Genomic DNA, 13,964 nt, shown 5'->3' with positions numbered 1-13,964 from the left:
ACTTTCTTCTCCCCCACCCCCTGCATTGCGGGCCTCTTTGTGGGGATTTTTGTATGCCTTTGAGATGGAAGTTTACTTTCGAGCTTGGAGAGATAGCAGTGTCTGTAAAAGATGTGTTCAAAGATCAAATTCTGTCTTTACTGTTTTGAAGGCTCTCCATAGAACTGGGGCAAAGTGATGATGGAGAAGGCAGAACCACTATGGTATTAATATTCATGATTTCTAAATGGACTTGGGCTGAATAGAGGGATTTTTTCACTTTGTGTGTTTTCCATTCCTTTCATAGTCCTGTAGTGTATCAGTCAATGAGGCCAAAGAGCTGGTTTGGTACAGAGATTTATTCAAAATGCTTTTTCCCCACTGAATATCTAAAGAAATTTGCATCTACTGGAATAAAACTTTCTGTAGTGCTAACCTAGGGAAGGTTTGCATCCTTTAGTTAAACTGGAAAAAGTCAAGAATCCTAACTGCTAGCAACAGTCTTTTATAAACACTGCTTGAATATGATACTTTAGATCATAGTAAGTAAACACAGAGAATATTCTATCTGTGACAAACAGTGGATCTTAAAATGTTTCGTATCATTAAAAAGATTTAAGATTAGTAACTAATGTGCTGAAGCCTTTAACATCCCATGTTTATTGCTGGGTTTGAAAATAATGAAGTAGCTCTACTGTTTCTTCTAGTGCCTCTGTCAGAGTGAACTCGTACGTGTTGAAATACCAATGTTGCCAGAGGTACCCGAACCTCCAGGGGGAGGGAGGTGTTGTATATTAGAGTTTTAAGATACTTGCTGAAGCACAGAATAATTTCTTAGTCTTTTTCATGTTATAGCCTCTCCCCAGATAAAACTGAAATGAGATGCCAAAGTTGTTTGTCAGCTATCCACCCCATAAATCTTACACCAAACAACTGATACATTTATAAACAAGCCAGCCAGAGTGCATGTATGTAGCCACATGCATACATACATGTACAGGACTGAATTTTGATTTAAAACCAGGTGAATTATGAGATTATCAGATTAATGACTTCATTTTACCAAGCACAAAGCCTGCACACACTCATCAAAAGTTATCCCTGGTGGCACCTGCCTGGTTCCATAAACAATCAGACGCAGATAGGAGCGCCCATCAGTCTCAATTTTCTCACTGCAGCCAAGAGCCCATGTGTATTATTAGCTCTGGCCTCTGTCCTGGTGAAACTAAACAGTGCCTGTGTCTGTACAGAATCCTGTGTACCATAATTACACGAGGAGGAGACTCAGTAATGAATGTAAAGCAATGAAGTGTATCTGCAAAATTAGACACCCAGTTCAGAATGGGATTGGGAAGTGCATGTCTGTCAGCAAGCCCAGATAAAAGCAGTATGGAAACAGTGGAATTAAAAACTGAGGAGGGGGAGAAGTTTAAAGGTCCTTCTTTTGTGGTTCTGCTGGAAAAAATAAGGGGGCATGGGGGGAAGCTGTTGTTTGTTTTGGTGGTGTTAGTTTTCTCAAAATCATTGCTATGTCATAATTATGAGCATGTGCTAAAAGCTTAGATGTTTGCAGTGACTGCATATCTAATTCTTCCGCCGTAAAGCCTTTATTCAAAGCCATCTGTAAGGGCAACTTGAATAACAATCAGAGGGGAAGGTTACCTTACTGCTCCAGTTTGTGACCCTTTACATGATGTGTTTTTTCTTAAAACTCAGGAGACAAATTTCCTAGGAGTAAATCTCCATTTCCTGCATTTTTGTGAAGTACTCTGCATATCTCTGATGCTAGACAAATAATATCAAATATAGCTCGCAGCAATATGGAGAATATTAGCATCTACAAAGTGAGACTTCTAACTGTTCTTGGTTTTAGGGCAGATTCTGTCCTGGTTTCTGCTATACTCTGATTTTTAGGATACCTCAGAACATTAAACCCTCAACCCTTGAAAGTTCTCCCTATGTAAAATGTGTCCCAGATATGAAAACTGAAAAAAAATACAGATCCTCAGATTTCTTCTGGCATTTCAAGGAATGTTCAAAGTACACAGCTTTTGAAATAATGCCGTAATCTGAATTGCTTCCTGATGTGCTCCCAGTGTATTCATCTGTCTAATTCTGTGAAGAGATGGGAGGGTCCTGCTCTCTGTACATTCTGCCTCCAGTGCTGAAGAGGGAGAGAAGGGAATAGAAGAGATGGTTGCTGGAGTTATAAACTGTGCGGGGGTGGACAGAGGGTGGGGCTTCAGTTCTTAATTACAATTCATTAAAAATTAAGCTTTACCCTGAGAGAGAGAGAGATGTGAAGTGTGGAGTCCTTCCTGAGTCCTAAAATAGGGCAGCAAAAAGTTGCACGCAAAAGCAAAATCTTCGTAGGAGTGAAGTTCAGTTTTTTTCAAAATGTCATGAACATGGCTGCAGCTGTTGGAAGGCTGAGTTTCAGCCAAAGTTTTATAAATGTACAAGCTCTCAGCTGTTTTTCTGGTTGTTCACACTCCTCAGAAATCTTGCATCTGTTTGATAATGCTGTGATGAAATGAGAGCCCAGGAAAATCACCAGAAGTGGGTACACTGCACTGCTGCATGTGGAAGGGCACTGCAGGCTCTGAGGTGTGATGTGTGAAGTGAGATTTCTCAGACCCACGGCCTCATGATGCATCTGCAATTGTCTTGGCATGGAAAAACACAGCATCAGTGATCTATTTATTTTCTGAAGCAATCATTAGCAGCACTGATTGGCCGTGTTATGATAATTATGGATACAACGCATGGATTTGGGGACATGTATTGTTCCTTGGGACATCCTAAATATTAGCACAATTCAGATATTAATCTAAGTAGCCATGGTGTATGGAACAGGTCTGTGGGCTTTTCTGATACCATCTGAGACTTTATCCAGCCACAGTGGATGTCTGAAAGTCCTGATTTGCTTCCACACTGGCTTGTGGTGATTCTGTAAGTTTTTCTTTTCTAACAGTTCAGGTGGTGGTATTGATCTTGGTACTCAAAAGCCACTTCCTTCTGATTTGAACTTTGATGTACCCCTAAAACATGCCGAGGTTTTCAGCAATATCCATACCTCATGTGTGCTCAGAGATAAGTCTGCCAGCCTTATGATTAAGTGTGTGGCAGAGCATGCTGCTGCCTTTGTTTGATGTTGAACTCCAGCAGCTCATCTTCAGTGACAAGGTGTGCAGAACTGATGTGCTCTGTGCCTTGCTTTGCTATCAAGTTGCCACCTCAAACAAACTCTCCATGCAGTGTATGCACAAGTGGGAAGTTGGATAATAAAGACTCAAGATGTTCATTCTGTCTTTGAAGTCCTTGTCATCTACTGGGAAGAGAATTAGCTAGCAGAAAGTATCATCTTGCGTGTTTGACATTACTAAGGCAGTAGCATAAGAAAATACATAAATCTTCTGAATAACCATAAAGCATACTCAACTGGAGAAAATAGCAAGAAAATAGAGTAGCTGGCAAATGGGGAGATACAAGCTGCCAAAAGGGATGTGAAACATTAATTCCATCATCTCAGGACTGGGGTTTTTTTCAATTATATTTATTTTTAGAGCCACCAGATGCCAACCTTATTGCTTATGCAAATTAGATAGTCTGAAAATTGTTCTAGCTTGTTCTAGCTCACTCCAACCTCCAGTGCCCCACAGAGGCTGTTGCAGCAAAAATGAGATTAGCTTTAAGGAAAGAAATTCTGACTCTCTCCTTCTTCTAGATGTGGGTGTATGTCTTTCTTTTACATGCCAGTGCCTGTTCAAGGGGGCTGGCATGGGATCTGTTTAAATAACCTTTTCATTTATGAAGCTTTTCCCTGTGCTAAAGATGGCTAGTTCAGCCGAACCACAACTGAAGCCAAAGATTTCCACTTTCTCTGCATGGTAGAGAATTGATTGTGTGCTTTCTCCTGCCCCCAAGTTTTCCATGCTTTTGCTCAGGTTTTAATTAGGTCCAAACCATCACACATTTTCCACTGCTTCTTAGAGCAGTCAGTCTAAATTTACTGTTGGCAAAAACAAATTGAAAACTGAAACGATGTAAAAATAACTGTTTTAAAGGAAAAAAAAAAATCCCAGTTTCAAAACCTTGCAATTTCAATCTGAATGGGTACTTCCAAACCGGGCTTAGATGTTTGGTGAGATGTTAAGGACTTTCCCCTTTCTAAGAAGTGGTGTCAGTAACCTTGGTTTAATATTGGTCTGTTTGGAGAAGAAGCAGTGGTATGCTTATACCCCAGTTTAAAGCAGATTAAGTAAAAGTTTCAATTGATTTGTGAAATGCATGGATAAAATATGTAAAAAAATATTGGATTATTAACTACACACCTGCTGTTTACGAACTTAACATACCCCACTGTTTAATGAATGATATTTCTTCAGCCTTGAGTTCATCCAAGTTATGTCTCAGCTATGTAAAATGTAGGCTTGCATGGAGCCATTAAGGGTTTTTTTGTAATGCTCAGTGTTTCTTTCCTGAAGGGACCCTTAGCTGTTTGTGTGAGCAGGGTTTTGTTGGGTTTCCTTGACATCCTGAATTTCCAGCATTTTTGTTTGTTAGTTGTGTTTTTCACTTTCATTCTCCTGCCTTGTATTTTTTGACCCTTTTACAACCTGCTAGCTTATATAATTTATATTTGGAGAAATTATGCTTTAGCACCTGTCTGATTTATCATTCCTTTCTTTATTTCATTCAGGGTCTCGTTTCACACCCTTTCCTGGTATCCTTGGTCAGAACTTGCACCACTAATGCAATCTTTGCTCTGGGAAGATTTGCTTAGGAGAACAGTAGGGTAGGACGTAAAGGAAATTATTAGGAATGGCTAAGAAGCAAACATATCTTGATGAGAGTGGACAGTTGTGTGTGGGCTCTCTCAGTTAAGCACTGAACTTGAGCCTGGATACACTGGGTGAACTGTTGTGTCAAGAACCACTGTTTGAATCCACTTTACCCATTATGTGAAACCTTGCATATTTAAGTATATGTGTATATATTTGTGTGACCTGGGCAACATTACATGAAAATAATGTAAAAAGCAACATGACTGAAGAAACAAAGTTAAAAGTTAACCAGTCTCTGGAAGAGGAGGGAGCAAAATACTGTAAAGAGTATTTCTGTCTGTACTTCTGTGCACAAACCTGAAATGGGATGCTGTTAGAAAAATTGATTAGTGATAGGGTTAATCTTCTGTGAACTTCCAACAATGATTACTGAAGCATTTTGAAACTAGCTTATCTGATTTATCAGCTGATTTTTTTTTTTTTCTTGGTCTTTTCCACCCTTCCAAGAGTAGCAGTTGTGCTTTCCAGAGGATATTACTAGGATTTTTGCTGCTGCTGCCAAGGATCTTCTGGCACAAAATAGCTGTCTGAGTCAGCTTTGTAACATGACAAATTCAGAGGCAGCTGCAGCAGTGATAAGTTTGCTGCCTAGTGGGCAGCTTCTGATTAGACAATAAATCTCCTACTAGTTATAAAGTGTCATTAAAAATGGCCTAACACAATAATGATCGTGAAATACAGTGCTTATTATTCTGGTTAGCAGGTTGAAAGATGTGTAAGTGGTATAAGTTAGAACAGTTATCCAGTTGTTGTGTATATCAGCTTTAAAATTAGAAGCCATCAAAAGAAGATAATGTAGTTTTCCTGTTATCTTTTCTCACCCAGTTGTTAATTGCTCATTAACTGTATTCTCATATTTCAGTGATCACATCTGTTGCTTGTATATATGTTTTTCTACAATGGGGTGGCACTAGAGCAGTGTATATGATGCATTTTCCAGTGGAGAGATTTTATAATGGAATTAGGCTACCATTGGAGGTGCTCAGTGTTGCATTTCCAGAACTGGACTTTTGTGGTTGTTGTTTTGTAGTTCTATTAGGATTATTAATGCTGCAGTTTGTGAGTTAAACTACTGGTTTAATTGCCTTTTTCTTTCCTGTACTGGTATCTTCAGTCAACCAGAGCCTGCAGTCCTACTTTTTAAGTCTAATTATGTTCCATTTCTCTGCCCCAGCCTACATTTAATTTGCACAGAAGTGGAAATGAAGTTGTCAGTGACATCTCACAATGACTCTCCTCCCCCTTACTTGAGCTATATCAGATGCCAACACTGCTGATTTGTTGAATCTCAAGCTGTTTTGTTTAGCAGCTCAAAGCTGACTGCTTTGAGACCATCTAACTGGTACAGTGAGACACAAAGTGCTTGTGATATTGCCCAAATTTCTCATGGGTAAAGGTAGGAGATATTTCAGTTTCAATTATATACTTAATCTGAGTAATGAAACAAGGATGCAACTTCAGTATGTGAAATTTCATGTTCTCTGCTAGCTAACACTGATAGATAACCTAGGTGAACATGGATTTGATTCAGGAGTGTAGGAAAGCTAAGGAATAATTCTGTTTTCTATTTCAAGGCTAGTTTTGTTGTAAGATGAATGCTACAATTGTGCTTAGTCTGTATTATCTAAACCAATTAATTGTGGAGTAGAGAGGACTGAAGGGTGAGAACGCATCTTAATGCTTCTCAGAGGAAGAAGAAAGGCTGCTACAGATGTTTCATTCTTCTCCTTTCCTAACACAAAATCGGGGAAAATAGTGAATATCATAAAGTGTTGCTACCGTGCAGATTTGTTGATGCTATTTTAACATCGCCTTTATCCTTTTTGACATTCAAGTAGTGGTGGCTTTGTTCTGTCATGCTGTTTTTGTTGTAACTTGAAGTGTGAGCAAAGATTGAGGTTTGTGTAGTGATGGAATTTACACTGCTAGAAGCCCACCCTGCAGACCTTGTATTTTGTGAGTTTGTGCAGCACTGGAGGGGAAAACTGACCACTGAATTTATTTGTCCCTCAGTTGCACTGCTTGCTCAGGTACATAAAATTAGAGGGTTGGTAGGTTTTTCTGTGTGGTTTTTTCTGTTTGTTTGTTGGTTTGGTTTTTTTGTAAGCTCTAATTAAAAAGAATATATGATAATTTTCCTAAAAAAAATTTTAAGCTGGAAAGGCAAAGGATAAGACCTACAAAATCTGTTTCGTCATTAACGAATAAAAAATTAACCTGAGTGGTTTGGGGAGCTTCAAAATCCTAGTTAGTCCTAATTCTCAGGGACATATTTTTTCTTCATGATCTTCAGTGGAGTTAAGTATTTACTGGAGTGTTTTTAATCATAGCTTTCACAATTATTTTATTGAATGATGCACTGTAAAGCCTGATTCAGTTATGTAAAACCAAAAAGCCATAACTCACACCAAAACAGGCGGATTCTACAGAAAAAAGCAGAGTATGTTTGCTGCACAGCACTCTGCTCGCCTGCAGTAATGCTTCAGTCGCTCAAAAATGATTAAGGATGAATGATACAATGGCCAGAAATACCCATAACCCCAGAAACTCTGGCAGCTGGAATTACTGGTGAGATGCACCTCAGGCTGCCACTGTCTCAGCCCACAGGTGCCTGGCAGTGAAAGATAAGTTCTGTAGTAACCAGATGGTAACCAGAACTCAGCAGCAGTCAGTGCTGCTTTTGCCTTGATGTGTGTATGCAATGCTGTAGGCTCTGTGTATGCAACAAGGAGGGAATTATCAGAAAAGGAGTAGATGGTGGAGTGTTAGATTTCTTCATAAGTCACTGAATAAATGCAGATGCTAAGGCTTGAGTGGCTTGTGTGCTTCTTGTGCTCAGGTCTCACGAGGAGTTAGCAGAACTTGAAAGATGTAGAGAAGAGGGACAATAGCTTATTTATTAGCTTGTTGCCACCATTAAAAGACTGAATTATGTGTACTCTCTTGATGGTTATGGGAGGATATAGCTGCTGTAGAGATTCTTAAAGTGGTAGGCAAATAGGTCAGACTTCCTTTTGGTGGCTAGCTTTGGTGTTAATTAAGTTTCTGATGCTTCATAATCTTCTCAGTAGCATTATCAAAAAGAGCTGTGTGCATGTTTCCCTTACCTGCCAGTCAGCCGTGCTCTAAACCACCTCCAGCATAGGAAGAAAATATATATTAACTTTTAATTTAGCCTTAAAATTAATGAATTAAATGCACTGCAGTGGGAAATGCAGATTTTAACTAGTAATTACATCTCTTGAAACTCGATAATCAAGCACTTAGTTGGTAACATCTGAGGACCCTATGATACTTCGCTCAGGGTAAGTAGGGTGACAGGTTATAAAATTAGAACTGTAGAGCACATTGGATGTAGGAGCATTTATGTGCTTCCAGATACAACTTTACGGTGTTTTGGCTTGTGGAGACTGAAGTGAAAAACAGGAGCCCCAGCAGAATATTGCCTGTAATGGCAATGTTCCCAAGAGAAATTTCAGAGTGCATTATACTCTGTCTTCATGAAGGCATCTTTCCTTATAGTTCCAAACTCTGTGTATTTTCTTCCTTTTGTTCTTTTGTTTACCGTTAGCAAGAATTTGTATTCTGGTTTATTGCACTAAGGCTGTGGGTTCTTTAATAATAAACAGCCAGCCAAGAAGTTTCAACTTTTTAAACTTATTTTGTACCAACATAACAGTCTCTGGGATTCCCAGATTCTGCTGGGAATTCAGCAGAAAATCTGTTTCACTTAATAGGCAATAACTTAGATTTGTATCATGGATGTTGAACTCATAATTTTGTGTTAAATTGAAGATTGGGGGGATGCAACTAAATATGACTTGAATGTGAGTCGAAGGCCAAGGATTCATGAAATAGAAAAAAATCATGTTTCTATTATTCTATGAAATATTCCAGAATATTTGTAGAGATGTTAGGATATTAGATTAGATTAGATCTCTGGTCAAACTCAGCCCTAACCTGGGTTTTGTTGACTGCAGTCTGATTTCTGAAGCTGTAGTAGCCCACTGAGAACCTCATTATCTGGCTCTTCCTTACCACAGTTCACTGACTCTTGGCTGTGCTGAAGCAGTGCGTGTGTAAATTAAAAAGCTATGTGTGATTTACCTAATTAGTGGCATTGGAAAATGCTGGCCAATAAAGCTGAGCAGTTTGTTGCTGTGTGCTGGCAGCAAAGACAAGATGGTTTGCAGTGTGTGAACTTCTGACAGTGCCATGTCAAAAACAGGTAGAAAATTATTCTCCTTACCTGAGGAGAACAAGAGGAATCTTGTGAGGTAATCCATGCATAAGGATAGAGCAGTGCAGGATGAGGGAACTGTTGCAAAGATACTTTACTTTCTCATGCCCATCCCCTTTCTGTTCTGGAGGACTGATTTCAAAGAAATAAAGTGAGGAAAAGAGATTTAAAAAATAAGGCGTAATTTAGAATATACAAGTTTCTTTATGGAAGGAAATGTGGAGAGTAACGTTAATGTTTCATAGCCTGACTTTGCATGTCCACACAACAAGGATGTCAGAATTATAAATGAAGTAATGAATAAATTTTAGATTGCGTGCCTTGGAAATATGAACAAGCTTAGAGTTAAAATAGCTTTTCTTATTTCCCTTCTTCTATTCAATGTATTGTTTGACCTATTTCAATTCTTGGGAGAAAGAGCATCACTGCCAGTCAAACAACCTACTCATAGCTTCCTGGTAATTAGTATTTTTACATTAAAACGTTGAGTGTTTCCCCAATATAACTAGAATAGTTCTTTTATTCCAGTAGATACCTCTCTCTAAGCCTACAGTACCTTGAGGGTGACTATAAGAAGTGATTTATTAAATGTTGAAAACACAGTGCTGGGTAGTTCCTGTACAAATGTAAGGAAAAAGTAAATGATCCAGGAAAACTTATAAACCTTAGAGCATAGATCAGGCCCAGGCAGCTCAGCCTTGTCAGCACTGTTATTCACCAGTGCCCCTGCCCTCTGGAGCCATAGGCCTGTGTTTTCCCTTTGCTACTCCTTACTATAAAAATGTGTAAAATCACACAAAACTCTTTCCAGTTTCCAGAAGAACTTTCCTATACCACAGCATGTAAAGATGTGCAAATACAGATTGTTATAGATCTGTGATTGACAAAGTGTTGCTGCTCTGCGAGGACACTCACCAGCTACCATTAGTGATGAGGCTTTCTGTATCAATTCTAGCATTTCTTTCTTTAGCAAGAGCTGGGCAAGCTGAAGCCCCTGTGTGCTCTAAACAGAAATATTTGCCTTCAAGATCTAAGGTTTCTATTGTTCCCTTACTCTCCTCTGGTCCTTGCATCTGAACTCCCACCTCCACACAATGTTTCACAGGCAGAAAGAAGAGAGCTGTGATCTAAGAAAGAAAAAGATTTGGACGACTGTTAATTGGGTCTTTTACTACATGTTACAATAATTGTAACACCACTTTTAAACTCATGTTGTAGCAATACTGAATTATTTAGGTCGTTTAATTTTTTGTATTTTCTTCTTCTTGATTTGATTCACTAGATTTCATGTGAGGTGGATTTTTTTAATTTCAGAGTGCTGGTGATTGCAGACATCACAGATGTGCGCTACATTTGCTTTCTTCTAGCATCCTTTAACCTACACAGAATTGTTCTGTTTTGGGGTGTCCCCCCCTCCAAGTTTCCTTTCACCTCTTGAAGTCTATATTTTTTTACTATTTTTTAAATTATTGACTACTTTGCTTTTATGCTGCAAAGTCACTTAATTTAACAGTATTTCAGTTTCTCCATCTATTGGAGATTATTTACCAGAGCTATTTTCACATCCCCAAAAGAGTGTCCCTTTTTGGTGCAGTGGTGCCACCCAGTCTCAAGGGCTTTTGGTTTTGCTGGGATGGGAGGGACTGCAGGGGTCAAAGAACAGAGAAACTCCAATGGAGCCACTTCTAGCACAATCTCTAGTATGCTGCTTTTTCACGGATTTCCTCTATTAGTTTCTTTTAGATCAATTAGTAAGTCCTACTGAAGGATAACTGTGAATACATGTCTGATTGACAAAAGCACTCTGCACCCAGAGAGGCCATCAGAACTGTCATACCTCAATTTCAGAGTAATTCTTCACTTCGAATGCTAAAACCTTTTAGTCTTAGTCACTCCTGTTTCTTTGGCTCTCAGACACCGAACTTCTGAAAGACTCTGGCCTTTTGTGTCTCACAGGGCTCTCTCCTGAGTCATTTCCCATTTGTTCAGCTTTCACTGGTTTCAGTTCGAGCAGCACAGGAGAATGCAGCCTCTGATGTGCAAATTGCCCATACAGAGATGAATTTCAGTGGTGTTTAGGGTTCAGTATTTAAGTTCTGACAGATGTGATCAGATATTACATTTCAAAGTGATACTGGCATTATTTCGTTTTCCGTTTTTGAGTTTGTTGTGAGAAAGCATTAGGTGGGCATATTTTTGTAATTCTTTTTAGAAGTAATGCTTGGTTAGTTTGAGTTTTTTTTGTTTCTGAAATCATGAAAGTAAAGGGATAATTTTATATTTCAGAGTTTTTTGCATCAAGTAAATGACCCATGATATTTGCTAATAATGCACTCAAAACTTGAAAATCATTCCATATGTTTTTCAAGATATGTATTTATACTTGTGTATTGTGATTTCAAACTGCTGAAACATTTAGAAAATATGAACAACAAGGTCACACTTAAAGAATTAATTTAGGAGTTGCTGACAAGGGAACATGTGTGATTTTTGGAGAGATGACTGTCTGTAATTTCTTCTTCTGGAGCTTGAGCTGTGTTTTCTCTACAGTTGTGCATGTGCTACTGTGCTCTGATGAGATGGGAGAAAAGCAGTCTGTTTGAGGATGTGGTGGTTTGTACCGGCAGAGAAGTGTTTCACAGGAATGTGCTGGTTAAGGTAACATCACATGAGCTTATGTAATCCTCAGAATGAAATGCAAAGACATTGGGGCTGTCTCTGGTAACAATTCCAGCTCCCCCTCAGTCTGACTGGGAAGCCAACTGGTGTAAATGACATTGTTTTGATGTGTTGGCTGTGTTGTCAATTTGTTGCTAAATTAAACCGATTTGTTCATTTGAACCTGAAGGGTGATAGAAAAGCTCCAACGGGTCCCATATCTGCAGCACAACTTTGTTTTATATCATGATGCCAGCAAAGCTTCTAAAGTGTTATTAGATTAAATAAAATTTTCTCTGGCACAAAAATGGCTAAGGGGTAGCTCTTTGAATAATCAGCATCCAGAACTCCATTGCTTGTTTATACAAAACTGCCTCTCTAAATGCAAAAAAATACTTTTCCTATTTATAATTAAGCTTTTGGTTTTAATAATATATAAATATATGCAAAAGAGTTCAAGTAAGTTCAGAACAAGAAGCCTGTTATTATTATAAAAAATATGAAGTTTTTTTTTTAGTCATTTATTACTAGAATTTTAAAATTTAATTATTCCAGCAGGCCCGTGGCTAATGCCAGCTATTGTTCAGGTAGCACTGACAAAGCAAGATCTCTGCTTTGCATTAAAAATGGCTATGTCTGGAATATTTTCTTTGCAAATATCAACAACTTAAGAAAGAGTTACCATCAGCTAAGGCTAAATCATAGCAAACGCTAAATATTTGTGTTTCCCTTTCCTTCTCCCTTAATGAGTATCTTGCTAAGACTTGGTATCTTCTTCCCCTGCCCACCTCTTGTTTGCCAGGGGCCGGGAAAGGGAGGGACTGTCTCACTTCTGAGAATGAAGGTGTGTGTTTCCAGTCAGGGGCAATCCTGGTGGGTAGAGGGTGTCACCTCCTTGTTTTTCCTTGTCCTGGGCTTGGCGAACATTTCACACGTAAATCGCCCTCTCTTTGTATGCTTTTGTTATCAGGATTGTTGTTGCTACTGTTCCCTTTCTTTTCTCATTGCTGTTTCCAGTGAATTGTTCTTATCTGGAGCTGTGATCCTTGCCTTTTGTGTTTCGAACTGGAGAGGGAATAGGGAAGCAATAAACTAATGGGGAATACCATTCTTAAACCATGACACTTCTAAAAACAGGAAAAAAAACTTTAGATTCTATGTTTTTTAAGGTTCAGTAAGTGAATAAACAATATCACATATAAACTGTTCTGTGTGCAAGTTTCGATTTTTGGGCAAGGTTCTTTCTAGTTAGGGCTACGACACATAATTCTGAGATACCAAGAGAGAAGCACTAGATGACACTATAGGAACTTCAGGGAACCCTGGTTATACTGAACCATTGTAAATATTTTGCCATTGACTTCACTGAACACAAAATTTAACTCCCTATGTGCTACCCCTATTAACTGACCTTTTATGTTGCCTTTTTCACAGAATGAAGTAATGATACAAGAATATATTGTAAAAAATGTTGGGGGTTTTTTTTGAGAAGGTTTTTTTTTTTGATAACTGGAGTTGTATTGGCAGAGGAAATTCAGTTGCTTGTATCTGGCTTATTTTTTGTAGTGCATGTAGAAATGGGATCAGGGATTTAAAATAAGCGTCTTGCTTTTTTGGTGCCTCAGTAAGTAATGGTTCTCTGGGAAATGATCAGTTGTTCATGGATAAAAAGGTAAAGGAAAAGCCAGTTTGCATGTTGATACTGAATCTGTAAAGCTGCTAATGCCCAGTGGTAGTCAAAATATGCTGCATTTTTAAAAAGCCTTTCATTGTGCAAGCTCTGGTGTTAAAATGAACTGTCCTAATATTCTTGGTGGTGATGCACCAAGCTTTTGCCGTACCTGTGTCAATGACTGTAGTTGCGGAGTTTGGGTGCCTGTCTGCTAGTGAGGTCACAAAAGTTATACAAGGCCTTTCCCCATCTCTTGTTCTCCTGGGTCATTTTTCTCCCTACAGCAGATAATGTTGTCTGCCTGGAAAAAATGTTTACAGTGAGGGCCGTGCAGTGTGGGTATCATTTAAAGCTAACACACGAAACTTGATTTGTTTGAGATGTAACCAGTAAAATCTGCTTCTGAAGCTGGAATGCTGCAGGACAGATGTGATAGATGGGAATGGCTGCTGCTGCAATCTGTGCAGAAGCAGCTGCCATGAATGCTGCTGTTTCCCAGGATATTTTAAATCTTGCTTTCTTTCTTTTCCTGCATTTTCCCTTGGCAGTTACAGGTTTATCAGGGCAT

This window comes from Corvus brachyrhynchos, unplaced genomic scaffold (genome assembly GCF_000691975.1).
Source record: "Corvus brachyrhynchos isolate BGI_N302 unplaced genomic scaffold, ASM69197v1 scaffold279, whole genome shotgun sequence".
Lineage (NCBI taxonomy): Eukaryota > Metazoa > Chordata > Aves > Passeriformes > Corvidae > Corvus > Corvus brachyrhynchos.
Note: the sequence above shows the minus strand (reverse complement) of the source record.